We start from the raw sequence: 16,508 nt of genomic DNA, 5'->3' as shown, positions 1-16,508 counted from the left end.
TCACTACCCCTGTAAATATTTTTCACTTTGAGTGTCAATTGTTAATTATTTTTGCTTGCTGAAAAAGTCCCTTCATGTCATGCTATCTCTTAAGAAAATGAAACTTAAGAAGGAAGATGATTTTACAAAGAAATGGTAAGCACAGACAAGGGGGATGTTTTGAATCTAAACATGCCCATTGCATGAAACTGGTCTTCATTTTGGTAGGCAGCAGCCATCAGTGGCTGTTTAAATTAAATAAACTTGGCCGGGCACAGTGGCTCATGCCTGTAATCTCAACACTTTGGGAGGCCAAGACAGGGAGATCAACTTGAAGTTGGGAGTTTGAGACCAGCCTGGCAAACGTGGTGAAACCCATCTCCACTAAATGTGCAAAATACAGCCGGCCACCTGTAATCACAGCTACTGGGGGGGCTGAGGCAGGCGAATCACAAACCTGGGAGGCAGAGGTTGCAGTGAGCCAAGATCATACCACTGTACTCCAGCCACAGCAAGAGAGCAAATAAATTATCAATAAATTGAATTAATTAAATTGAGTATTCAGTTCCTGGGTTGTATTAGCCACATTTTAAGTGCTCAGTGGCCCTAGTGATTAACACACTGGATAGCACAGATACCGAACATTTATATATCAAAGAAGGTTATTGGTCAATGCTGGTGTAAAACAACGTTTTGTAATTTGTAGGCTTACAAATCAAGGTATATCTAGAATATTGGACAATATGATATGTAAGTTATAGAAGTGGCTGGAATTGAATTATTCTCAGGTTTTTATATGTAAGGAGTAAAAATTAGAATTAAATATGCATATTCTAAGATAACCACCAAAAGAGAGAAATGGTATAAACTAAAAGGGAAACACATGGAATGAGGTGGAAAGATCTCAATCCAGCAGGAGGGCAGAGAGAAAGAATAAAACCTAGGAACTAAGTGAGGTGAATGGAAGATACAAACTATGATGGAAGAATTAAATCCAAATCTATAGGCAATCAACATGAACGCAAATTGATTAAACTCAGATGAATTTTGGTGGCCCGTGAATAATAATAAACCTGTACATAAAAGTGTTTTGACTCTCCAAAGAGACAAGGATTGTAATGACCGCACCCCCAAAATTATAAAAACGAATCACCCTGAGGTTATAAAATCTTTCTACAGCTTCCAAATAAGTCATAAACTCCAATATCACCACCTTCAGCTGGATTATTAGATATCATTTGAGAGATTCCCTCCGTTAAAAGGAGGTCTTGCTCTTTTCTGGTTAGTGCTGCGTGATAAGCCATGAGCAACGGAGTCTCTGGCGACACTGTACCAGGCAGTGCAGAAAGTCCTGCACAGGAAGCAGGACAAGCATCTTTGGAGACAGTGGAGTTGCAGATCACCTTGAAGAACTGTGACCCCCAGAAGGACAAATTGCTTCTCAGGCTTAAGTCCACTCCCCACCCCAAGTTCTCGCTGTGTTCCCTGGGGGACCAGCAGCACTGTGATGAGGCCAAGGCCATGGGTATCCCCGACATGAACATCAAGATGATGAAAAAACTCAATGAGAATAAACTGGTCAAAAAGCTGGCCAAGAAGTATGATGCATTTTTGGCTTCAGAGTCTCTGATCAAGCAGATCCCACGAATCCTCGGCCCAAGCCTAAATAAACGAGGAGAGTTCCCTTCTCTGCTCACACACAACGAAAACATGGTGGCCAAAGGGGATGAGGCCAAGCCCACAATCAAGTTCCATATGAAGAAAGTGTTATGTCTGGCTGTGGCTGTTGGCCATGTGAAGATGACAGACGATGAGTTTGTGTAAAACATTCACCTGGCTGTCAACTTCCTGGTGTCATTGCTCAAGAAAAACTGGAAGAATGTCTGGGCCTTATATATCAAAAGCACTGTGGGCAAGCCCCAGCACCTATATTAAGGCACATTAGAATGAACTCTAATGCTACCAGGAAAAAAAAAAAAAAAAAGATCTTTATCAAATCCCATTAACTAATCTTTGTGCTGTTAAATTACGAGGCTTTGACCCCTGGGTACACCTGTCTCATCTAAAAGGGAGCACTTGACTTCTATTGAATCTTAAATATCAACCCTGGTATCTGGCACTAAATTCAAGTTAACCAAAGCCTCATCTTCAGACATGGGAGAAGATGACCGTCAAAATAAACTGCTTTCATATGACACTGGGCCAGTTAAATTGTAACTATTGATTTAGTATTTTTTCCTTCATCTGAATTAATATACTTTGTTTTATGCCTTAATGCTAGATAATTTTGAATTGTCCAGATACCTATGAGTGTCCTTTTCCTTTCATTGTCACAACTAGGCAGCACTTATGTCCTTTTTGTTTAAAACATTGCTAATTCTATGCATGGCTTACAAAATTAGGTAAAACAACAAAAATTACCTTTCTCCTCTCTACCTGATATCTCTGAAACTTAAAAACCATTCACAGTCCACTGAGCCTGATCTATGTTCATTGCTAATGCTCCACTGCTAAAACTGTGTAAGCACCTTCCCTCTAGGCCCAGCCATTATCACAGAAGAGATGGGAATGTGAGAATGTAAGGGCCAAGTTTGAGGGATAAAAATTATCGATGCTGCTTCTTGGTTGGTGAGAGAAAAATTAAGTTAGATCCTCCAAACCAAAGGCACACAGATGCCTAAATAGCTGGCAAAATAAGGGACTTTGCTTCCTGGGTCATTGTATGACCCCTTTTTAGCCATCCCAATCATAAAGAATTTCCTACTTCTCACAAAATTAAAAGACAATTACTAGGATGATATCAAGATACCTTGTTACAAAGCCTCCTGGGTATAATGCCCCCAGTTATGAGATTTATGCAGATATATATATATACAATTTCTTTAATCAGCCACTTTAGAACAAATTAGTAAAAAGGCTGCAAAAAGCATTGTGGCACAACAGAAGTCTCAAAACTTAGCTTAAATGGTTTTAACAGAATGCTTATGTTTTGTATAGCTAGTGGCTATAAGTATATAACTAAAACCATGACAGTAGCTCAATGCATAAAATTGATAGATAAGTCAGTTTTGTTACCTTGCTTTTTGACTTTTGGTTCTTGACTGTTATTTTACAACCTCAGCATAATTCTGTAATTCTTTGCATTAGCCACACCAAAGTAGCCATTTCCTGAACTCCATTTTTTCTCATCTATATGTCTCAGTGCAGTGAATTCTATAGCCTCAGCACATTGTATTGTAGGTTCATTTAACAAAAATGTATTATCTCTATATACTTTTATCAAGCAGATGCTATGTACATGGTTAGTATCCAGTAAGTGCTGATTAACTGAATGCATTCACAACCTAGTCAGAGATTAAGTGAGGCAAACAAATAAATAACACACCATGACAGACTCTGAAATGGCCAGGCATACTAGGTATAATTGGAACACAAATGAAGAAGCCATTATTTGTGTCTGGGTGACCTGAAGAAAGGTTTCACAGAAAAGGTGCATTTTAACAGATATATAAAAATGAATTCAAATTTGTTTATGCTTCTCTAGGCCTATGTTGCCTTTCTTGGGACATGAAAAGCACAAATTAGGATCGGGAATAAACATGAGCTGGGGTGACCACAGAAAGGGGTGGAAGGACTTCAGACCAGGGGTGGCTTCCAGGAGAGTGACGGGAGTAAAAATGTAAAAGTAGGTTAGGGCTTGAATTGATTACCCTTTTCAGACATCTTGGCCTGTAGAAATCCCGAGAGCTCAAATGTCACCCACTATGATGCGTTCTCAGAAGTGTCAGTCAGAATCCCGTTTTCTCTTTGCCAGGATACAAAAACTAAATGTTCGTTACAACAAGCAGTAAAAGAAACATGTTTTGAGGTCAACATTAGTTGTTATCAGTTTCCTCCCTGAAGGAGAAGTCGAGGCTGTGTCTGTCTCATTTCTCACAGTGCCTGACTGAGGAGCTTGGCATATGTTTCCTTGGTATTGAACAAATGCAGGGATTGGCTTTTCACTGCAAGGGAGTGAGATTCAGTTGGAGTTGTTTTGCTGCTCCTCAGACTCACCAGCTCAACAGCCTCCCCCGTCATGGCAGCCAAGCCCATCCTTCCATTCCTGTCCATCCATTTTCATCCATGTCCCTGTCTCCTGGAAGCTTACAGTTCCTGCACCAGAGACTGAAGCAGAGCAATCCTAATGGCTCAGTTTGACCTTTTTCCTGACTTCCTCAGTATTTGTTTATGCCGCAATCTGCAGTCTTCAGCCTGCCAGCCTGCCACACTGGTGTCTGCCACTTGACCAAACCCTCTGTTCCTGCCCTTTGAAATTTTGGGTTCATCATATTTAACAGGCACCCTGGCAGCCGCTCCTCCCATAGGAGGTCAACACTCCCGGAGGAAGCTGACTTTGTTCACTACTCTGGGGCTGGGCTGCTAGAGGCTGGTCACCACGGAATGCAGGGACAGCCCTCATTGGCTGTTCTTTGCTAGTCTTTGCTTCTCCCATCCCTCAGGGCTGGCCAGCCACACCCTGCATGGTGGTGTGGCCTGGAGTACCAGCTCAGTTTGTTTAATCTTTAACTTGTTTACAGACAGAATCTAATATGGTTTGTCTCTGTGTCCCCTCCCAAATCTCATCTTGAATTGTAATCCCCATAATGCCCACGTGCTGAGGGAGAGACCCCGTGGGAGGTGATTGGATCATGGGGTGGTTCCCCCACACTGTTCTCATGATAGTGAGTGAGTTCTCCTAAGATCTGATGGTTTTATAAGTGTTTGGCAGTTCCTCCTTCACGCTGTCTCTCTTTCCTGCCACCATGTGAAAAAGGTACTTGCTTCTCTTTTGCCTTCTGCCATAACAGTAGCTTTCCTGAGGCCTCCCCAGCCACTCAGAACTGTGAGTCAATTAAACCTCTTCCCTTTATAAATTACCCAGTCTTGGGTATTTCTTTATAGCAGTGTGAAAACAGACTACTACAGAATTCCTTTCATGGGGATGGACTAGACTAGGTGAAAGGGCAGGAAGAGTGACAGTGTCCCCACCCATCGGTAGTGAGTGTGTGACTTGAGGATGCTTGGGTGTAAAGGGCTCTTTCTTAATTTGCAAAATGAAGGTGTTGGCACCAAGTATGTCTACAGTTCGTTTCCCCCTCATATTTTTTATGATTCTATGAATACAACAAAGAGAGCATGTACTAGGGAAACAATGAGAAAATTCATTGTTAGGTTATCCCATTAAAAGGTTGAATTCAGTGAAGCCATTGCTTTATAACTGGTGCTTTTCAAATCCATTGTTATTTCTGGTTCCCTTCCCCAAACTAATTTGCACCCCCTTCCTCTGACACCCACCCCCCGCCATCACTAAAGGCATATGCCCACTTCTTCCTTCATCTGCAGGGCTGACTAGCTGGGTGGGAGCAGCAGGAGGCAGGGAATGGCACAGGGAGGTTGAATCTCTCTCCCAGGGCCAGTGCTGTTCATGTCCATTTCCACCTTACACTCGGTGGCTACCACCAATTCAGGAGGCTGCTTGATGTGGGTGTGGAATGGGGTAAAGTTGACCCCAGTAGCATAGCTATATGTAGGTTCCCTTCCAACAGTAAAGTATATATTTATACCTCATGCTGTCATTCAATAGTAAGTTTTGAACACTACTTTTGTCCAGCACTGTGCTAACAGAGCTTGGAACGATTCATTCATTTATCCAGCAAATATTTACTGCATGCCTCCTGGATAAATGAAAAATGAGGCAGAGTCCCTGCCTACTGTGAACCTAGTTTAAACCTCCATGAGAAGGAGGGAAACTCCCGTCATGCTTACAATCTGCCCAGATTTCTATTCATTCTTGAGTCATATGTGGGCCTGCATATCTTTACTGAACCCCCTTGAAGACTGCCTGTGCTCATCGGGCAACATAGTTTTGACCCCAGAAGTTTTTCACACTGATTTTTCTACACACAAAAAAATTGTCTTTAGGCATTTGATCATCTCCCCAAGTTTTCATGCTTAAGAGAGATTTCAAAACCTCTGTCTCTACACAGTCTGGCCAATAATCTTCTCTGACAAATAAGACAACACCACAGTATTGGTTTAGTTCATGTCTTATTTGTCGGCGAAGATAACTAAACCCCTGGAAAATAATGAGATAAGCTAAAGGAGTTAGATCATTTGCCAAGAAAAAAGAGAACAGGAAGCACACACTTATTAGCCCGTTCAAGGATTCATATCTTCCACCCCTTTAATGAAGCTCCATAGAGTGTTGATTCCTTTGAAAGCGTTTTCAGGTTCTGTTAGAACAACAGTTGCATAACAACTCCTGCAAATCTGTGGCCTGATAGGGTGAAAGTTTAGTACTAATGATTAAATTGTAACTATTGCAGTTATTCTGAAAAACACATAAGAAAAAAACCTAAGAATTATTTAAAGAGAAAGTAGCTGGATGGTGATACACATCACCAAAACAGCATTTGAACTCACTATTCCTTAAATTTCTGAAAAATAGGATAGGTTCCTATTAAGAAGCTCACCTTCCTGCTGTTAGAATGAAGTAATAGGTTGTCCAATTTGTTGGCAAATAGTTTTTCATAGTTGTCTCTTAATGTCTTTGATTTCTGTGCTATCAATTGTAATATCACTTCTTACATTTCTGATTTTGAGCCTTCTTTCTGTTTTCTAGCTAAAATTTTGTCAGTTTGTTTCGCTTTTCAAAAAAAATTCAACTCTTTTTTCAGATGATATTTTCTGTAGTTTTTCTGCTTTCTATTTCCTTTATATATTCTCTGATCTTTGTGATTTCTTTTCTTCTGCTAACTTTAGTCATAGGTTGTTCTTTTTTTAGTTCTGTGGGATGTAACATTAGTTTTTTCATTTGACAACTTTTCTTCTTTTTTTATATAGGTTTAATGCTATAAACTTCCCTTTTAGGGCTACTTTTATCTCAATATTTTTTAGTTTCTCCTTTAACTTCTTCATTGACCCAATCATTGTTTAGGAGCATATGGTTTAATATCCACATATTTGTTCATTTTCAATGACTCCTCCTATTACTGATTTTTAGTTTCATACCAGTGTAGTCAGAAAAAATAATTGGTATGATTTTGGTCTTCTCAACTTGTTAAAACTTGTTTTTTGGCCTAACATATGATCTATGCTAGAGAACGTTCTGTGTTAATTTGAGAAGAGTCTGTTTGTGTTGGGTAGGATGTTCTGTGTATGTCTAGTAGGTCCATTTAGTCTAGAGTATCAAATTAAGTCTGATGTAATTTGGTTGTTTGTCCCCTAAATCTCATGTTGAATTGTAATCCCCAACATTGGAGGTGGGACCTGATGGGACATGACTGGATCATGGGAGTGGATTGCTCATTAATGGTTTAGCACCAACCCCTTAGTGGTGTCCTTGCAATAGTGGGTGAGTTCTCACAAGATCTGGTTGTTTAAAAGTGTGTCACACTTCCTCCAATCTCTCTCTTGCTCCTGTTGTGGTCATGTGATGTGTCTGGTCCCGATTCACCTTCTAGCATAAATACAAGTTCTCTGAAACCTCCCTAGAAGCCAAGCAGATCCCAGTGCCATGCTTGTGTAGCCTGCAGAACTGTGAGCCAATTAAACCTCTTTTGTTTATAAATCACTCAGTCTCAGGTATTCCTTTATAACAATGCAAGAAGAGCCTAACACAAAGTCTGATGTTTCCTTCCTGTTTTTCCACCTGGATATCTCTCCATTGCTGAAAATGTAGAATTGAAGTTGCCTGCTATTACTGTATTGCAGTCTATTTCTCCTTTATCTATTAATATTTGCTTCGTATATTTAGGTGCTCTGATCTTGGGTGCATATAGGTTTACAATTAACATGTCCTCTTACAAAGTCAACCCCTTTATTATTATGTAATGGCCTTTTTTTGTTTCTTTTTATAGTTTTTGACATAAAGTCTATTTTATCTGATATAGCTACTCTTGCTCTTTTCTGGATTCCCTTTGCATGAAATATCTTTTTCTGTCCCTTCACTTTCAGTCCATGTGTGTCCTTGCTAGAAAGAGAGTGTATCTCTTGTAGGCAGCATAGAGTTGGGTCTTGTTTTTTCATCCATTCAACTACTCTATGACTTGATTGGAGAATTAAATCCATTTATAGTCACGTAATTACTGCTAGGTAAGAACTTACTACTGCCATTAATTGTTTTCTGGTTGTTTTGTAGATCCTTTGTTTTTTCCTTTCTTGCCTCCTTTCTTTGTGGTATGATGAGTTTCTGTAAAGATATGGGTTGAATATTTTCTTTTGATGTTTTGTGTATGTTTTATAGACCTTTGCTTTGTTGTTATGCTGAGGCTTACAGAAAATACCTTATACATATAACAGGCTATTTTAGGTTGTTAGCAATTTAATTTTGTGGTGGGTGGAGAATTGTTTTTTTAAAATTGTCATTTATTTATTGATATATAATAATTGTACATATTTATAGGGAACATGTGACATTTTGATACAATGTTTAATGTTCAAGTCAGGGTAATAGGATATTCACCACCTTAAACATTTATTATTTCATTGTGTTAGGAACATTCCAAATATCTTCTAGCTATTTTGAAATATATAATTATTGTTAACAATGATCAACCTACTGCATGCGCTGTTGAATACCAGAACTTACTTATTATATCTAACTGTATTTTTATATCCATTGCAAAACCTCTCTTCATCTCCCACATTCCCTACCCTTTCCAGCCTCTGGTAACCATAATTCTATTCACTGTTTTCATGGGATCTACTTAATATGTGATATTTATCTTTAAGTTCTTGGCTTATTTCACTGAACATAATGCCCTCTGGTTCCATCATTGTTGTTGGGAAGGACTGGATTTCATTATTTTTTATGACTGAATAATATTCCATTGTGGACATATACAGCATCTTTTTTATCAATTCATCTGTTGATGAACATTTAGGCTGATTTCATATTTGGGTATTGTGAATAATACTGATAAAAATGTGATTTTAATCACATACATAAGCTCTCCAGTTTTGGTCCTATTCCTCCTATGTTTTATGTTTTTGATATCATAATTGACATCTTTTCAGTATTTGTATTCCTTAAGAAATTATTGTAGCTTTAGTCATTTTTAATAGTTTTGACCTTTAACCTTTATACTAAAGACATGATTGACTTACCCATTGCCATTACAGTGTTAGAGCGTACTGGATTTTAAAACATTCTTACTTTTAGCAGTAAGGTTTATATTTTCATGTTACTAATTACCATTTTTCTCCATCTTGAAGAACTACCTTTGAAATATTTAAAATGCAAGTATAGTGGTGATAAACTCTCAACTTTTGCTTGTCTTATGAAGTCTTTTCAATCCTTCATATTTGAAAGACATGATTTCTGGGTATAGTATTCTTCGTTGGCTTCCCCTTGCTAGGTCTTGAATATATCATCTTATTCCTTTCTAGCCTACAAGGTTTTGAATGAAAAAAATCTGCTGATAATATCATTGGGATTTCCTTGTACATAACAATTTGCATTTCTCTAGGTGCTTGAAAAACTCTTTGTCTTTAACTTTTGACAATTTGAGTATGATGTTTCTCAATGTATGCCTCCTTGGAGTCACCTCATTGACTTCAGGAGCTTTGAGCTCCTGAAGTCAGGATTTCTATTTCCTTACACGGGCTTGGGAAGTTTTCTTTCCTTATCTCTTTGAATATGGTTAATGTGACTTTCTCTCTTCTGGTACATCAGTAACACATGTGATATACAGCCTGATGCTGTTCCATATGTCTCAAGCTACCTTCAGTATTTTCCATTCTTTTCTATTTTTGCCCCTTAGATTGAATGCCTTTAACTGACCTGCTTTTGAGTTCACTGATCCTTTCTTCTGCTTGATCTAGCTTGCTGTTGAACCACTTTATTGGATTTTTAATTTCAGTTATAGTATTCTTCAGTGCTATAATTTCTATTTGGTACTTTTTAAAATTTTCTATCTCTTCTTTGAAATTCTCAGTTTATTCTTACATTGCCCTCCTGACCTCAGTGCACATCTTTATTACCTTTATTCTGAATTCCCTTTCAAGTAAATCACATATCTCCACACCACTTGGGTTGAATTTGGGAGATTTATATTATTCTTAAATGGGAATATATATCCCTGTTTCCTCATTTTCTTTGACCTTCTGTGTTGGTTTCTACACATTAGATACTGCCTCTGCCAGTTTTTTTTAGCAAAAATTTATGTCTATTGATCCCTCCTGGAAAGGGTTTGTTCAAATGGCGAGCATTCCACTATTTCAACTTCCATCTGATATGACATCCTAAACCTCTTAGGTCTTGGAGTAGAGGGAAGTAGACATACATAAGTCTCCCTCAACTACAGGAAAAAGTGGTGATTTTATACAAGTTTGTAAGCATTTCTAGGGACCTCATGCCCCAGGAGCAATGCATAGAAGGGACTAAAAAATGCAGCAACCTGTTACTTCCTGGGATGGGTTTATGGCACACTGTTCCAGTGGCTATTTGGTGGTCTGTTTTCTAATATGCACTGGGGAGAAAGGGGGCAGATAGACAGCCCACTGGTAGCCTCAGAAACACATTGGCTTTTCCAGAGCTCTCTCCCCTGGCTCACACTACTGATAAAGGCAGGCCCATTAATCCCACCTGGAATGAGTTTGTCCTCATATTGAGTGCCCCACCTTTTATAGTTTTAACACAAGGGGCTGTATCCTAAACCTCCTAGCTCTGAGAGTAGAGAGGACTAGGCATATACAACACTCTCTAGGCCACAGAAAACAGTGGTAGTTTTATATGAGCCTGCACACTCTTCCAGGGACTTCATTCAGTGGAGGAATGTAGAGAAGGGGCTCTAAAATGCAGTTCCCTGTTCATTCCCAAATGGGGTTTGTGCCGTGCATTGAGTTCCCAAACTCTCATAGCTACCACTTGATTGACTGCATCCTAAAAACCTTCCACCTGTAAGGAACAGGAGAAGGCACACGTGAGTCTCTCTAGATTACAGAACAAATAGGTGGTTTTCAGTGGGAGTCTAAGCACTTCCAGGGGCTCCATCCTCAGAGTGCCATGAAGAAACAAGGCTGGAATGCACAGTTCCCATTTTCTTTCTAGAAGGGGTTTTCTGTACTTTCTTCCAGTGATTGACTATTTGAAAGCCTTGCTTCTAATGAATTTGCATCAGTGAGCTAATAGAGTAGACAAACAGTAACCCTCCTATAGTCTGAGCCACAGCATGATACTTTCTGAGCCTTTCTTCCAGCTCTCCCCAGTAATAAATCTAGGTCTATTCATGTTTCCTTGAAGAAGTTGTCACACACACCAAGTGCCACAAATTCTATAGGTCTGACTAAAGACACTTTCTCCCAGTGACCTAGCTATTGGAGTCAGTGGGGCTTTGCATTCCTGAATGTCCCTAAGCCTCAGAAAACAAACAGGTGGGCTCACTTCCAGCAGGTACCTCCCTAGGGTCAGAGACTACCACCTGAATACCAGTGTATGCGATTGTCTCAGATCATCTGCCTTGCTTAATGCAGAGAGAGTGGGAGATTAACACATACACACTCAACTTCACTGTGAAGGTAGAGGAACTAGAATACACAATTAACACCTCAACCTTTCCAACTAGATCTTCTGCCTTACTTGTCTCAGGGTTCTGAAAAGACATGGCTTATCCTACTCTTCAGAGGGCCATCAAAAAGAGAGACAAAGTTTTAGATAAACACAAAGAATCCACATCCACCTCAAAATCTTCAGTCAAATCAATTGGTGAGATTCTTTTCCTTCAGTCATTTAGATTCCATTTGAAAAAGGTTGACATTGCATAGTAAAGGCAGAAGTCTTCAACAATCTGCAAGGCAAATTGTGTGTTTCTGAGTATTTTTGAACATATTTTTGTTTTTCTCCCTATGTGATATACTCAAGAAAAAACTTTCATATGGGTTACAGTATATTCATTGTGCAACATAACTTACTTGACTCATTGTATAAAACTGCGTCATTCTCTTTGAGCCACATTTTGATCTGGTTTGAGTATTTTTGCCAACATTTCCTCCATTGGCCTGATCTTGGTTGGAATGTGAGAAAGTTCTTTCTGCTCTAGAGTACCAGAAGTGGGCTGGCATTATTGCAAGACAGCAACAGAGCTGAACAAGGCCAATCAGTAAGGAAGATGGCAAGCTTTCAAATATTGACATATCTCTTTCATTCTTCTCACTGAGACCAGGTCTCATACCCACCTCTTCCTAGGAAATCCACGGTATTAGTCTGTTCTCATGCTGCTAATAAAGACATACCTGAGACTGGGTAAATTACATAGAAAAAGAGGTTTAATGGATTCACGGTTCCACATGGCTGGGGAGGCCTCACAGTCATGGCAGAAGGTGAAGGAGGAGCAAAGGTACATCTTACATGGTAGCGGGCAAAAGAGTGTGTGCAGGCAAACTGCCCTTTATAAAACCGTTAGGTCTTGTGAGACTTATTCACTATCATGAGAGCAGCATGGGAGAAACCTGCACCCATGATTCGGTTACCTCCCACTGGGTCCCTCCCACAACATGTAGGGATTATGGGAGTTACAATTCAAAGTGAGATTTGGGTGGGGACACAGTCAAACCATATCATTCACACTTGCTAGTATCTCCCAACTATTACATTAATGTCTAAAATACTGATGCTCCAATGTATCTTATTTTCTGAATGAATATTTTTCCATTTTGTTCCCTGCTTTTCTCTTAAGCTTATTACAATGATCACAAGTTGAAGAGAGAGAGTAATGTAAGAATCAGTCTGAAGTTTAAACTGTAGCCCTGATACTGGAATCTACAAACAGAATATCTGAGTTATGGATAAATAAACATTCAGATTCTGAATCACAAGACATAATCATAGATCCAGTGCATCTTATTTTCTATCAATATTTAATCAAGGAAGAAGCAGGCAGATGAAACTGGAGCCAGAATTTCAAACTATAGGGAAATAAAGCAAGATGGAAGGAGAACTTTGATCAAGTGCTGATCTAGTACTAAAACATTACTGACATTATTCATTCATCCATGTAGCAAACATTTTTTGAAAGTTTACTCTAGGTCTGGCACCAAATTGTATAAATATTATCCTCATTTTATCTTTGAGAAATCAGAGCTACAGTTTTAAATAGTAATTCACCCAGTGTCCACAGGATTTCAAATCGAATTTATACAACAAAACCATGTTCTTTCTCTTAGGGCAAAGTTTGGAAGGAAGTAAAAGAATATAACCAGGATACAAGAGAAAGGATGAGAGGGAAGACTTTGTTGAGGGAAAAACACCTAGTCCCACAATAGCCTAAGTCTCCTAAAGAAAAACTTGAATTCACATTATATTATCATCCAACAATCTTTTCATATGCTTTATAGACAATTAGTTTTTCCATAATATTCTATTCATTCATTTACCAGTTAAAATTTTCTATAAAGTCAACAACCAATATTAAATATTTTCTAGCACAAATCACTGTGGTTCCCAAGATAATCACAGGTCATCCTTAAAATGCTTTTATTTTCATAAATTTGAAAATGTGTGGTTATCATTCTTTAAAATGATGTTTAATTATATAGGCTGACATTTTTGTTGGTGAAATGATTTGATGTGTAGAATTTTCTTCCAAATAATATGAGGGTATAGAGGATATATGATAGGACATCAGTTGATAATTAGTGAGCTGGCTAATAAATACACAAGGATTTATTTTGTTTCTTACTCTAAATAGTGAAAGATGAATCACCATGTTTGGGCATGAGTTTTCTCTTCAAGGAAATATTAAACATATTCTTTGATAGTTCTTCAATGTCTCCCCATTTCAGAATTTAAAACTCCACCAGATGCATATTGTCCTTATAGTAGAATCTCCTACAGTTGAGAGCGAAGCCCACCAAATGGTGAATCCCTTCTAGGTTCTGCAAGGAACAAAATGATGTGCTTGTAAATGGAGATGTTGGAGATGTCTACAGGTATGTACTCACATACTCAAAATCTTCAGTTGTTCAGGATTCAAGAGTAAAGGAGTAGATTTTGTTGTTGTTGTTATTTCTTGTCTTCCTGGAGATCAGAATTAAGAAATTCTTAGTTTGAAATGTACTGACATCTTCTAAGATGATCCAGGTAGCAGAATCCACTCTCTCACAAGCAGAAGATGAGTGACACCTGAGGCTGATCCTTCCCAGAAATAAACCCCAGAAGCTGCCACATCTGGAAGGAGCTTCCAAACTGACCATCAATGATGTGGTATTTGCTCTTGATGGTCACTTGCAGAAGTAGGTGAACCATGTCAGCGCTATATTTTTTGGCCGGAGTGATATAAACATACCCTCCCAACATTGTGGTCTCAAAGCCAGTTGTGGTCAGAGCCCTTTACAGAAATTGATTAAGCCAGAGACACCACCCACCCTGTTGTCTTCTCATAACTTGATTAAAAAATGGACTTTACTCCATGTGTTCCCCACAGTGCATGCTAAAGTTCTCAGAGGGAACAGCTCAGACCTGTTGCTGAAGACAGCAGTTAATATTTCCAAGTCCAATTTGTTCCTAGAGTTCTTATAACCAGTTCTTTCAATATATACTGCAATGTCCGTGATCCCTTAAACAAGGAAAACAAAACAAAAATAACATACTTTTGCACTTAGATTCCCTTGAGTAGGTTAATTATAGATATAACGTATTTTGAATATGTAAAAACACAATGATTATAAGTATCTGTCATAATAATTATTTTGATAGTACTTTTATTGTGTGAATTTCTCTTACATGTCTAAGTTCACTTTATAGTCTCAGAACCCTGTAAGAAAGGTACTATTGTACCTTCTGTCTCCCACCAACAATGTATAAGTATTCCTTTTTCTCGGCATCCTTGACAGCACATTATTTTTTGGCTTTTTAACAATAGCCATTCTAACTCCTGTGAAATGGTATCTTACTGTGGTTTTGGTTTGCATTTCTCTAATGGTCAGTGAGGTTCAGTTTTTTTTCATACATTTGTTGGCTGCATGCATATCTTCTTTTGAAAAGCATGTGTTCATGCCCTTTGCCCAGTTTTTCATGGGGTTGCTTGCTTTTTTCTTTTAAATTTAAGTTTCTTATAGATTTTGGATATTAGACCCTTGCTGAATGCATAGTTTGCAAATATTTTCTCCTATTCTGTAGGTTGTCTGCTTACTCTGTTGATAGTTTCTATTGCTGTGGAGAAGCACTTTAGTTCAATTGAGTCCCACTAATCAATTTTTTGTTTTGTTGCAGTTGCTTTTGGCATCTTCAACAGAAAAGGTCTATGTCTGGAATGGTATTTCCTAGGGTTTCTTTCAGGGTTTTTGTAGTTTTAGGTCTTACATTTAAGTCTTTAACCCATCTCGAATGGATTTCTGTGTATGGTATAGGAGGGGATCCAGTTTTCAATCTTCTGCATATGGCTAGTTATTTCAGCACCATTTATTGACTTGAGAGTCCTTTCCTCCATTGCTTGTTTTTGTCAACTTTGTCAAACATCAGATGGTTGTAGGTATGTGGCTTCATTTCTGGGATCTGTATTCTGTTCCATCATCTATGTGTCTATATTTGTACCAGTACCATGATGTTTTGGTTACTGTGGCCTTGTAGTATAGTTTGAACTCAGGTAATGTGATGCCTCCAGTTTTGTTCTTTATGCTTAGAATTGCTTTGGCTGTTTGGGCTCTTTTTTGGTTCCTTATGAATTTTAGAATTGTTTTTTCTAGTTATGTGGAGAATGTCATTGGTAGTTTGATAGGAATAACACTGAATCTGTAAAATGCTCTAGGCAGTAATGCCATTTTAATAACCTTGATTTTTCCTATCCATGAGTATGGAATGCTTTTTTCCATTTGTTTGTGTCATCTCTGATTTCTTGAAGCAGTGTTTTGTAATTTTTTTTTCTTTTTTTGAGATAGAGTCTCACTCCATCCCCCAGGCTGGAGTGCAGTGGTGTGATCTCAGCTTGCTGCAACCTCCATCTCCCATGTTCAAGCGATTCTCATGCCTCAGTCTCCTGAGTAGCTGGGATTACAGGCACCTGCCACCACACCTGGCTGATTTTTGTATTTTTAGTAGAGATGGGTTTCACCATGTTGGCCAGGCTGGCCCAGAACCCCTGACCTCAGGTAATCCACCACTTCAGCATCCCAAAGTGCTGGGATCACAGATGTGAGCCACCATGCCTGGCCTGTAATTCTTATTGCAGAGATCTTTTACCTTTCTCCTTAGTTGTATTCCTAGGTATGTTTTTCTTTTTGTGGTGATTGTGAATGGGATTGTGTTCCTCATTTGGCTCTGGGCTTGTTTTTTGTTGGTGAATAGGAATGCTACTACTTTTTGTATATTGATTTTGTATGCTGAGACTTTGCTGAAGTTTTTCTTTTTTTTTTTTTTTTTTAATTTATTTATTATTATTATACTTTAAGTTGTAGGGTACATGTGCATAACGTGCAGGTTTGTTACATATGTATACTTGTGCCATGTTGGTCTGCTGCACCCATCAACTCGTCATTTACATCAGGTATAA

The 16,508-nt window shown here is 38.6% G+C and overlaps 1 protein-coding gene and 1 pseudogene across 1 annotated transcript in view; one reads left to right on the top strand and one right to left on the bottom strand.

Annotated features, from left to right (window-relative positions):
• The window catches only part of NAT2 (N-acetyltransferase 2), a 47,385-nt gene that overhangs the window by 15,808 nt on the left and 15,069 nt on the right, over positions 1-16,508 (bottom strand). The gene's annotated exons all lie outside the window — the stretch shown is intronic.
• Positions 1,282-1,939, top strand: LOC112629849 (annotated as a pseudogene).

Source organism: Theropithecus gelada, chromosome 8 (genome assembly GCF_003255815.1).
Source record: "Theropithecus gelada isolate Dixy chromosome 8, Tgel_1.0, whole genome shotgun sequence".
NCBI lineage: Eukaryota > Metazoa > Chordata > Mammalia > Primates > Cercopithecidae > Theropithecus > Theropithecus gelada.
Note: the sequence above shows the minus strand (reverse complement) of the source record. Positions and strands in the feature narration are given on the sequence as shown.